General features: G+C 31.8%; 1 long non-coding RNA gene across 1 annotated transcript; it reads right to left on the bottom strand.

Annotated features, from left to right (window-relative positions):
• Positions 1 to 13: 13 nt before the first annotated feature.
• On the bottom strand, positions 14 to 12,105 carry LOC148616902 (uncharacterized). Its single transcript, XR_015922319.1, has 4 exons — positions 11,719 to 12,105; positions 11,384 to 11,505; positions 10,774 to 10,845; positions 14 to 754 (listed from the first exon to the last, which is right to left on the bottom strand). It is a non-coding gene; the product is annotated as an uncharacterized LOC148616902 (long non-coding RNA).
• Positions 12,106 to 12,329: the final 224 nt, after the last annotated feature.

Genomic DNA, 12,329 nt, shown 5'->3' with positions numbered 1-12,329 from the left:
CAACATCTCTTAATAAAAACTACAAATATGAAGTCTGATTTCGTAACACTTATTTGTTGGCAAAACATATCGGTGAAACAATCATGCAGAAAAAAATGGAAGAAATGCACATACATTATTGAAGGCAGACAGGTATAAAACACTCTGCTTAAGCGCAATAATGATTCATCATAAAAAGTGGTACTCATGGGGTATGGGTTCACTAGTAACCTTTTTGTTTTGGACAGTAGAAAAGATGGATTTATATTCAAAGTGCATTTGTTATAAAGAAAGACAAAATATTTCCTGTATTCACTACATCTCTTTATCCTTAACTTTCTATCTTGATTGGAATCATAAATTGCTAAAATATATGAGGTACAACCAAAGTGTTTTTGGTTTAAAGATTTTTAAACTGCATATTAGTTTTGATACAAGATACAAGAGTTTGTATCCTTGTTTGAATTGAAAAATTCCTAGAGAAAGGTAATTATTTATTGTAAAAAAATGTAGTTTTGACCTTTTCAACTCAGGGCCTAATCTAGACAACAATTACAAGGACAAGCTTTAGTAAATTCTGTTTGAAAACTAACAATATTGACATATTTGTTCATTTAATATATTACAAATCACTGTCAAAGAGAGCACAAACAAAGCGAAGTTTGTTTTGTTTTGTTTTTTTTTTGTTTTGCTGATTTCTCCCTTTAGATTAGGTCCTTGGTCATCGTAGCTCCCCTAGTCCACAGTATTCTTTTCTACTTCTTGCATCTCCAACCTGAAATTTCAAAGTGTTGATTTTTTCTTACTTTGAAAATCCATATAATATTAATAGTCAGTGATTCACAGTGGAGATCATATTTGTGAAGAAATGCTGGTTTAGGTGTAAAGTGTCAAAAAATTTGAGGACATAAACGTACACAGCCAGAAATACCAAAAACAATAAAAGAAAACAAGATCCATAAATGCATTAATAAACGAGACGTATTGATATGCATTTCATTAAAACAGATGGTTCTCTTGAAAATGACTAAGTTTTTTATCGTTTTTTTTAGCTTGTAATTTGGTTACATGAGTATTTATGAGGTCGTCCTTGACTCAGTTCCTCAGCATTTGATCATTTTTATTTTTGTTTATTTATGTTTAAGGCATGTGGCAATTTATGATTTATGACCCTGTTAAACCACGGTATATGCAAACGGTTTTTGACTCTGAAACTACTATCAACATATATTTTAACGTTACAGTCAGTGGCTGGACCAATGTTCTCTTTCTATTTCGGAGGAGAACATTAATGAACATATTCTTATCAATCAAATGAAACCAAGCAACTGTTCTTGATCTGTCAATATAACAAACTCTATTTTAAAAAATCTTCTAATTGTAGTAAACTGATAATATGTACTGTAATATTCACACATTTTTATATTCTTCGACGTAGAATTCAATATGCAGTTTTGGAGGAGTCAAGATAAAAGGAATGTTGACAGACAAAATGGCAATAGCACAGGCGAAAAAGAAGGATTATTTATATATTCCGTAACTGTGTTTGCAGGGTACAATAACATTAAGGCTAGTATGAAACAAAGCTTTAATAATTATAATAATAATTAATTTCATATAGCCTTAAACTATAATGAAAATATAAATATAATGAGAAAGCAGTATATATATACAGTTTAAGCACTTGATATCGTACAAATAAGTTGAGAAATACATGCCTTACCTTTTTAACTAAAATACAGGAATAAAAATGCCTTCAATTTATGTTATAACATTATGAAACTAAAATTAAAAATTCAAATGTACAGGAAGAGTAATATATGAAGTATAGCTCATTCTATATTTTTAGTGAATTATTAAAATCAGAATAATAATAATAATGCTTTCTGATTAATGTCTGATTTTAGATTATATCACAGTGAAGTGGGCTGCACATGTTTGTAGCCTGCTTACTTTCCTCGTTGATAACATTTATTGATAATAACAAATACTCCGGCGTTTATTGAAGTTACAGTTTTCGTTTCTCATTATACATGTACGTTCTTTCTTTCAATTCGAAATTCACTAATTTACAAAGATAATAGTACTTCTACTCAAATACGTAGTCACCAGGTTGTTGTTGTCATACCTGATTAATTATTTTCTGTTTTATCTAATTTTGGAAAGTTTTTTATATCTATATTCCAATTAATTGAATTAATGCAATGATCTATCATGCACATGACATTTAATGGAAGTTATTTCGGTTTCAGTTTTCGATTCACCCACGAAAATGAATGCATAGAATAAAAACTTCATCCAATTTACTGACAAGATATTGTTCCAAATCTGTCTTCCACCAAATAAACAAAATCTACCACCATACATGTCCTAGGAATCTTCATCGGAATTAAATACGCACAGAGCTTACCTGTTTGGATATTTTTGCATATTGAGACTAACCCGAAGCCACACCAGAAGAATATTTAAACAAGAAAAGAACGCAGTATTATATAATCAGTACCGCAGATGGATTGCGTATATTTGTTTGTACTGATCTGATATTTTTGTATACAAAAATAGTGTAGGTATGTAACAATTTTGAGTTGTTTTAAAAGCGTAAATATTAGCAGTCTCCCTTTCCAAATCTCTGGCTATTGTTAAGACATTCGCTTAAATACTATGTTAACAAAGAAGCACGTGCTACCAGATACACAAGTTGTGGTTTACATGTATAGTTCAATGTCCTTAACCGTCCCAAATGAAAGCTCGTGATATTTTTTAACCAAAGATATAAAACGCTCGTCTGACATCCATTTGACGTCTTTGAACAAATATTTAGTTCAATAAATTGAATCTTTGATTACTCGTACTAAGAATAATTTCCACTTAACATACAGGATAGTTAGGAAAGATCTGTGGACTTGGCCTATAGGCACACACCGAAAGTGGGATTCTGTTAAAAATTATAGCAGATGCTTAAACTGCATAATTCACCATCAGGTTAAATAAAATAGGTTGAAATGGGTTCTATATGACTTATGATGTACCGGAATCTTATTGAAGACCAATGGGTAGTCTTTGGACTTACATTTTCATCCCGGTGTGGTTTGTTGTCTCTTTGACATATACATAATACATGTACCTATTTTCGTTATATTATGAGTAACATGTTTGAACATTATATAATAATTAAATTGTAAAACTTTGAGTTTAACACAGTTTAGAGTCAACGTCAAAGTTTGTAATAATAAATAATATTTAGCACTTATTGGTGATGTGCCAAAATTTGCCAAAATGTTGGAAGAGACTAATCCCATTATAATTTGCAAAGGAGAATCACAATGTTTAATTATACAACTATCATGTATTTCATGTAAATTAACATGAAATCAGTCCTAAAACAATTCGTAATATTTTTTTCGAATCGTAATAGAGGTATGAAATGGTCAACTACAAATTGTGACTGGCATTTCTATAAAAAAATGATTATCCAGCGGTTTCAGAAAATTTTGTCCAGAAAGTGTCGCATTAGTGTCCGATGAAGGAAAACAATCCATTTCCAAGAGTTCCCGGAATATTTGTCTAATCAAAATGGCTGTGCAGTATCATCAAATACACGCTGCATTTATAATAAAAAAATCCATTCCATTCAGTGGGTGTTGGGGAAGTTGCGTCCTCAAATGTTACTTTAATGTTCAATACAAGGTAACGATCACAATCGCATAGTTCCTATTAAAATTGCCTAACTAAAATGGCAGTAAAGTATGATTAACTATATATTGTGCCTAACAATATTACATAAGATGAAAGATTAATCAAGGGAGCCAAGGTTATAGTGGTAATCAACAGAATGTAATCCAAAGACAAAGACCAGACATGGAAAACAGACAAACACAACAGAGAACAGAAAGTAACTAAAATAATACATACAAAGAGACTCACCGGAGAAAAGCATTACAGTTGGGATTCTGAATATAAAATCACATGCCAATGACAAATTAAATACATCTGCCAATTTAGGTGTGTACGCTCGCCGCCTTAAAACAACTGAGAGAAGTACAACTATTGAATGTTGAAGACTACCCTTTAACACCAGATATACTATATATTCCATACCTGGTTCCCTAGTGCCCTATGACCATTTGCCCATTCCCTACGTAGAATTTTCCGTTTCCCATAGTACAACAAAATATTTCCCATAAAATCCCCATTCCATTTGTATTTATTGCATCATTAATATTACAGCATGAACTTAAATTGCATATTCTTATAAACAGTGGTTTTGACCTGAATTCAATTTTTTTTTATATAAGTGAATACTTTGTTTACCAGCTTCCTCTTACAACGAATTCAAAATCCCAAGTATTTAAATGAGCAACCAACTCGGAATCCACAAAAAAACTGGGAGCACTGACCAGGTGCACAGATAGGGTAAGCGTCCTCTGCTTTTCTAGAAAATGACATTCTTAAACTTCATTATCTGTGTAATGAGCAATGTTACAAGAGCACAATATATTTATAACCACAGAATCATTGCATATGAGGTGAAAACACATTTTAGAGGTGCTCAAGTCTTTTTTTTTTAAATTTTGTATGAATACAGATGGACAGACAAGCAGGATGATTCCAATATACTGCATGAACACAAATCTTGTTTTGTATAAAAGGACAGTATATATTTTTGTTCACACAGTTACACTATATATTTTTTGTAGTACTTGATATTTTGAACACAAATATTCTTGCATAATCATTTCAGAGATACATGCTTGTTTTGGTCATTCACTCCTTGAAACGTTTAGGTTTCCCGCACGCACAATACCTAAAACCATGCTAAACGCTCACCAAACGTACGATAAACGAACGCTTCTATCGTGCGTTTAAACGCACGATAAATAAACGCCCCTAGTGTGTGTCTAAGCGCACGATAGACGAACGTTCACAGCGTGCGTTTAAATGCACGATAGACGAACGATGAAAAATGATATTAACAAAAAATGACGAAAGAAAAAAATAGAAAATAGATTTAATGAAAATATATAAATGAATAAAAGCAAAAAATATTAAAAGAATAACAGTTAAAGTATCAAAATTAGCATGCGTTTAATCGAACGCAAAACGATGTGTAAACGCACGAATAACGATGCACGAAAGCTAAATGGGAAACGTAAACGTTTCAAGCAGTGTATTTATTTACATGTTTGACTTAGCTGTAGTGAATAGTTAGAAGAATTGTCAAAGAAGTTAACATAATAAATTCAATTTGACCAGAAGTACCTCACTGTAGAGAAATCATGTTTACGTAAACTAAGACAATAGTCAGATCATTCCATGTGTTCCTTGGTATTATCCTATGTAGCTGTTTTTTTAATCTTAGATGAATTTCATTGGTGGCTTGTATTGGAAGCATGGTTCGTCAATTGCTTCTAACGACATCTTCAAAATTTCTGTATCATTTCTAGTTCAAATGTACCTTCGAAGTTACATTAATTAGGTCTATCGGAGCAAACGTTTTGCCGATTATGATTGAAATTTCGAAGCCTTTCGGGACTTGCGGTATGGACAAAGATCAAAGAAAAATATATCCCATATAGAGTTATCGTGATTAAGGTTTCACCTTTTACAAATGTTTCTTGGTAATGTTCTAATACGATTTGCACGAAAGTTTTGATAGACGGAACATGCCAATACTTTGAAACTATAAATGTAGATGATTTCATTGTATAATATTTAAGAATTGCGTTTTCATTTGTTTATGAAAGGTGTAACTTTTTCCCTTGTTATTATTTTTTATTCTATTTTTTTCAAAAGTTGATTTGTCAATTCTTTTTGTTATTTATTTTTATTGCTCAACAAACCTGTTCTTGGTCAGATGTGTATTTGTTGGTATGTTTCCCTTTTGTCAACTAACGTGCAAGTAACTCTATTATTATTCAAACGAACGTATTTGTCAGTACCACAAAACAGAATCCATCGAAACAGTTTACCAAGTACCTGCTTATGTAGATAAATAGAAGTCGGATAAAAATGCAAATTATTCCTGAGTCATCTACTAATAATTGAGCCATATAACACAATGATCTTGATATGGTTGTTTACCTTGTTTAGAATATGTAAATTAAATTACGTAATAAATGAAGGATGCTGTTTTATAATGTTTATTTATGATTAAATCAACATATGTTGTACCATTAAATACACATTAAAATGTCGATCAAATGCTTTTTCAAGGGCATTAAAATAAGCCAAACATATAGAATAGTCAGGATGATATTACACCGAGCGATATTTTTAATATCATAAATTTATTTCAAAATGCGTTTTACTAGTGTATCATTTTGTTCATATTTTTTTTCTAATTCAATCCATATATCTTCATAAGCACCACCTTATGGTCTAGCCTAATTGGAATATGCTCATTAAAAATGGCTTATTATGTCATAGATACCGATTAAATATACCGAGTATTGATATGGTGGATATTTCAAAGAGACAGCTATCCCACCAGTATGAAAAATATCAGCTCAAGACCACCCATGGTTCTTCAATGAACGACGAGGAAGCTCTCACATAACAGGGCAAGCTGCAGCTTGCTCCAAGATAACATTATACAAAGTTACAGCAAAACAGTTGCCCTAATACATCCCTGCAACATAAAAGTAAACTGAAAGTGAAAACGATTCGATGTTCATAAAAACACCATAATGAAGCAAAAACAAAACGCTGATATAAACACTTAACTGATGAGTGTAAACTTATAAAGGTACTTTAAAGGGATTGGGCGTCTATAATGGTGGGGAGTTCATAAATAGCTAGGAAGCGTTTTGTCGGAAATGACGTAATTCGGAAACAATTTTTCGCCTCATACTGAAGGCAAAGAGTGAGTGTAATGTTTGTTTTCTTGACAGTTAAGACTAATTACGAAATTAAAAGTCTTAATAAACCAATCCAGTAGGAAGTCTCTCCCATCATCGAAACAACACGGTGGTACATTATCAACAAAGTTGGCGCTGAGTATTACAAGTGGTAATGAAGTTAAATGAAGTCAGAAAAAACCAAAATGTTAAGGTCTCATTACTATGTCATGGCAATAATTAAAATGACGTTAGAAATGTCAACACGTCAAAAACATTTGAGTTTGTCGGCACCGAAACTTCAGTTACAATTATTTCGTACGGAAAACTACAATCCGGGGATGAACATGTTAAGGAAAGAAAAATAAGAAGAATTGTGTTTTTATAACTTTACCTTTATGTACTCAAAAATTAAACAACCAAATGACACACTCAGATTAGTTATATGATCTGTACATGTTTCTGAATTAGAAATTAAAGAAAATTTGGCGGGTTTTTGACATGCACGAGTCATCTCTTTCTGATTTTTGTAAAGACTACAACTTCATAAAAAGCTCAAGTCAGTGTGCCTATAATATGTGTATGTTACATGAAGTTTTAAATGCATTATGCTATTTAGTTAATCGACCTCAAATGATGGTTGATGGAGACCGGTGAATAAAGAAATGTCAGTAGTTATCACTTCAGTTGTAACCAAAAACAAAACTCTTTGATGATGTGCATATCAATCACTTCATATCAAAGTCGTTTTTTCATGTTTTGTGTGTTTGCTTAGCATGATTGATTTTGTTTCGGGCTACAATTTACAACTATTTTGTAATATTTCGAAAGCGTAACTGCCAGTGCAACAGTACTTTGTATTATATCTCCTTTATGTCATTGCCCTGAGCAACATACATTGTGAGCGATTGCTCAAGTTGAAAAAAATAATCATCATACCTTACGTATATATCATAATATAATTTTATTACTTAATAGTACAAAACCGCTAAATTAGACTGGAACATTTCGATAAAAAAATCTCCCAAGTATTGTGGCTGAGGATTTCTTATACAATGCTTGTAAACAACACAAAATGGGCCGTCTTCATTCAGGTACTGGTCCTCTTTATATGCAAGTACATGCAAGTACATGCAAGCAATGGCCTAGTCTGGCCTACATGTATCCATGCAGTACAACTAAAAATATTTGACGTAATATTAATATGTCGTTCAAGGATGTATTTTTCTCCTTGGGTTCGTTATCTTGTTTTGATGTACGATAACCATGTATAATAGTCATTTATTCAGTAAATGATATGTGAAAATGAGTTAGATCAATTACCGGTTGTAGCTTTCCCTTTTTTGTAACGATGCATGTAAACAGTTTCTATCATGAATAACATGTTTCAATAATTCTTTCTCAGTTGGTAAACATTTTCAATATATCAACAAGAGGCTCTCATGGGCCTGAATCTCTCATCTAATAATTTTTCACCATTCAAGGGCAATAACTCTTACAAGGAGTCGTCTGACAACTTTTATCCCTGGAGACATTTTTAGGCCTTACAATAAGGATCATTTCAGCTATTGAAAGAATTTGACTAAACCTAAAGGTTTCGGAGATAAAATATGCAAAAAACTACTGTCTGACCCATATGTTCTATTTTTAGTAACGGCAGCCATGTTTTTTGACGAATCAATAATCCCCACTTCAGTTCTATACAAGATATCCCAAGGAACATTCATACCACGTTTGGTTTCAATTGGTCAAATAGTGTCAGAGGAGATGGTTTTTGAAAGATGTAACACTAAAAATGGCAAAAGACGTTGAATAGGGCCATAACTCCAACATGGCTCAATAGATTAAAACAAAAAATTGACCAGAGATAGATCTCATCATTCTGAACACTTTTACCCATGTCAGAACTTAGCTAAACCTAACGGTTTAGGAGATATATGTGGAAAAATTACTGTCTGACCCTATGTTCTATTTTTAGTAACGGTGGTCATGTTTTTCGACGAATAAAAAATCCCACATCATTTCTATGCAGGATACCCCAAGGAACATTTATAAACAAGTTTGGTTCCAATTTGTCAAGTAGTTTCAGAGGAGAAGAGATTTGTATAATTGTTGACGACGACAACGGACGCCAAGTGATGGCAATAGCTCACATGGCCTTTGGCCATGTGAGCTAAAAAAACGAGTTTTGTCATGCTCCACCAAGTTGGAAATATGTATTTTCACAGTGCACAGCTGACAAAGGATTATAATGAATGTCGAACCAAGATATATGTCGGGAAGTATGGGTACTGTTTACCTAACTGTCATGCTATATTTAAAAAAAAACACGTTAACTCCGTTTTATCATTGTTTTACCACGGGCTGGTCATTTCTGTCCCATGGTTTTATCCGAGCGAAAGGAAGGGATTAGATAACGACATAAATTATCAGTCCGTGTTACAACAATTATAAAATTGAGCGTCCGTGATTTATTTCGATTGTAATAGGATTAGCTTTTATATATATATATATATATATTTTTATTAGACCCAGTCCATGTGTTGCACGAAATGCTGTCATGTGGATATCACTTTTTTACCACGAACTTTGAAGCAAGCCATATTACAATGAGTTATGAATTTTGTCTGCTTAAGTGATAGTTTCTACGACAAAATAAATGTGATTTCGGAATATACAGTCTACTCTTTATGTAGTATTAAAGATTAAATAGTTAAAACAATTTTAATATTGACAAAGCAATATCTCCCTTATTAATAAATATTGTCTGTGATTGACCATTCATTCATATTACTACCTAAACCCTGGAACACACTGTTGTATAACTTAACGTGTACCAATGACCATCTGCATTGATAAGAAAAAAGATTTATATATTTGTTAAATGACTGTAATATGTTTGGAAAATTGCAAGTCCCAGCTCAAATTAGGGCAATTTACGCAAGTAATATGTTTTTGCTAAAGGAGGGATAACTCTATCTAATTTCAGGTATTTGCCTTGAGATTTTTTTCTTCATGAATATATTTACATTGTAAAGCATATCTATTTACAAACAATCTAAATACTTAATTGTTCTATTTGGCAGAAAAATCTTGAAAGTCAATCAGGATGTGGGCTTATTTCCAAAGATGAAATTTAAATCAAGTTTAATATCTTTGTTCACAGCAATGCTTGTTGATTGATCTCTGGCAATTCCTTAATAATATTTCTGCATATATACATGTCAATAAAGAGGTATTTCATTATTAAAATCGAAACTAATGAGATAATTGACTAAGATATGCTTGTAATAATACTCCTATTTGGTCAAAGACTTGTCTCAGAGATGCTGTTATAACGAGAGAAAAAACGTAGAAAGAATACTACAGTGTCAGTTTCAGGAACAGACCTTAACTATCGACAAAGGTAACATGATAATTTCATACTTCACTTATTGGAAATAACAATAATTATTTTTTTTATCTTGAAGTATCTTATTACGTTTTGATTCCAGACATAGCTATTATCTTAGTTTCTAAGTCGTGTTTTTTTTTCTATATTGGTATCATTATCTTCATTAAATTCAGAGTCATGCTATGTATCCTCTTATCGAGCGGCTTATATTGTAACAAAGTCGGTTGGGAAAGATAAGGTGAGATAAGATAAGGTTCTTATTTCTATTCAGCATATATATAAAACATAGTTCTGAAACAATAAATATGAAAAAAATAAACTCACAGACAATCATTAAAATCATTCATAAAGTATTCGATCACTTGATCACAATAACTAATATAGTATGATACTAGTAGAAATGATAATAGATAAAATGAAACATCTTCATTTAAACTAATACAATAAACAATATAGTATCAGTATAGACAAATGACGTCAGTATTGGAATACACATTCAAGGGAAGCTATCTTAGATATTTTCCGAACAGTTAAAGAAAACAATTACAAATAGCTAACGCTTACCTTTTGTGGAATGAGCTATCTTATGCTTGAGTGAACCAGACACTCAAGTTTAATTAAAACATCTCAGCAAATCTGAAACCAATACACAATAGATCAATACTTGTTACCGTGAAATCTGAAACCAATACACAATAGATCAATACCTGTTCCCGTGAAATCTGAAACCAATACACAATAGATCAATACTTGCACCCGTGTAATCAATATCAACTACACAAGTATTATAATCAATATGTGTGTCGATTCGACGATATATCTATGATTCACATCAATCACTCAAGCAAATACACTATATAAAATGAAATACATTATATATTGTAGATTTATTGTACGACTGACAGTGGTACAACTACCTTGTGCATTATTTGCACCGCAAATATGCACACTTAGTACTTCACAATTACAGGATCAAAAAAATCAGAAAATACCTGAATGTGGTATAAAAATGTAGCGATAATATGTAAGAATAAAAAAGATATTACATGTATCACTCATCTTCTTCTTAGTATTAGAGGGTCATGCAAATAGAATCCTGTGTAGAAAGAAAGAAAATGTCCCTTATCCCATTAATCGTAGAACTAGCGTATTAAAAGAAGTGAAAATAACTTACAGAGTCAATATGTCTGTATTCGGCATTAACTGTTCATCAACGTCAAACACAACTTCATGAAAATTACTACGATTGTAGAATACAATTAGTCTCGATCGCATCAACCCCGAGAACTACTCTCACTGAAACCAAAAAACTGCAAAATCATGACGGAATTTCCAATAACCAATCTAAGCAAAAGATCAATAATTACGTGTTTTTTTTTTTTAATAATGCTTCAATTATACTCTATTTTATTAAATTATTGAATACAGCATTATTAGAATTTACAATACAAAGTAAATACACATATAATATAACATATGGGTAAAATTCGACACTACTACAGTATTCACCTTGCCTGTTCATCATTCCGTCCGTCCGTCTAAATTTCGTCACCATTATCACGACTCCTTATGGATGGCTTGATTTTTAATCTGGTATGATGCTTCATATAGACGGTTTATACATTGTAGTCGTTTTTAGTATATGTCTGCTATCGACATTTTTTGTGAAAATTTTCTTCACAACAAGCTTAGTTGCCAATGGATTTCAAATATGTCATGTGGCTCTATTTAGATGGAGCATAATGCCGTAAGCAATTTTTGTTGCGATTTTGTCTAATATGAACTTTCTGTTTCTTAGGACCTAAACGAATAGTAAATATAAAACGTGTTTCGTACAAATTGTCCTTAACAGTCAGGTTCAAAAATATTTTCACATACATTTAAAAATCAAGGATAAACACAATGAAAGAATATTCGAACATAATTGAAAACAAAGCAAAGCAAAGAAAGTGGCTGCAAAATAAATAAAGAATTCAAATACACTAGTATATAGAAATTGAAAACTTGTAAACTTGTAAACATAGCAGGTACTTTTTGATAGTGTAAGTATCCTAAGCTTATTTTTACGTTCCGAATTCTACGTAAATCAGAAAAAAAAAACATTTCGACGAACGATTTGA

The sequence above is a fragment of the Perna viridis genome, chromosome 5 (genome assembly GCF_037379345.1).
Source record: "Perna viridis isolate PV_CMFRI_1.1 ecotype Kerala chromosome 5, ASM3737934v1, whole genome shotgun sequence".
NCBI lineage: Eukaryota > Metazoa > Mollusca > Bivalvia > Mytilida > Mytilidae > Perna > Perna viridis.
Note: the sequence above shows the minus strand (reverse complement) of the source record. Positions and strands in the feature narration are given on the sequence as shown.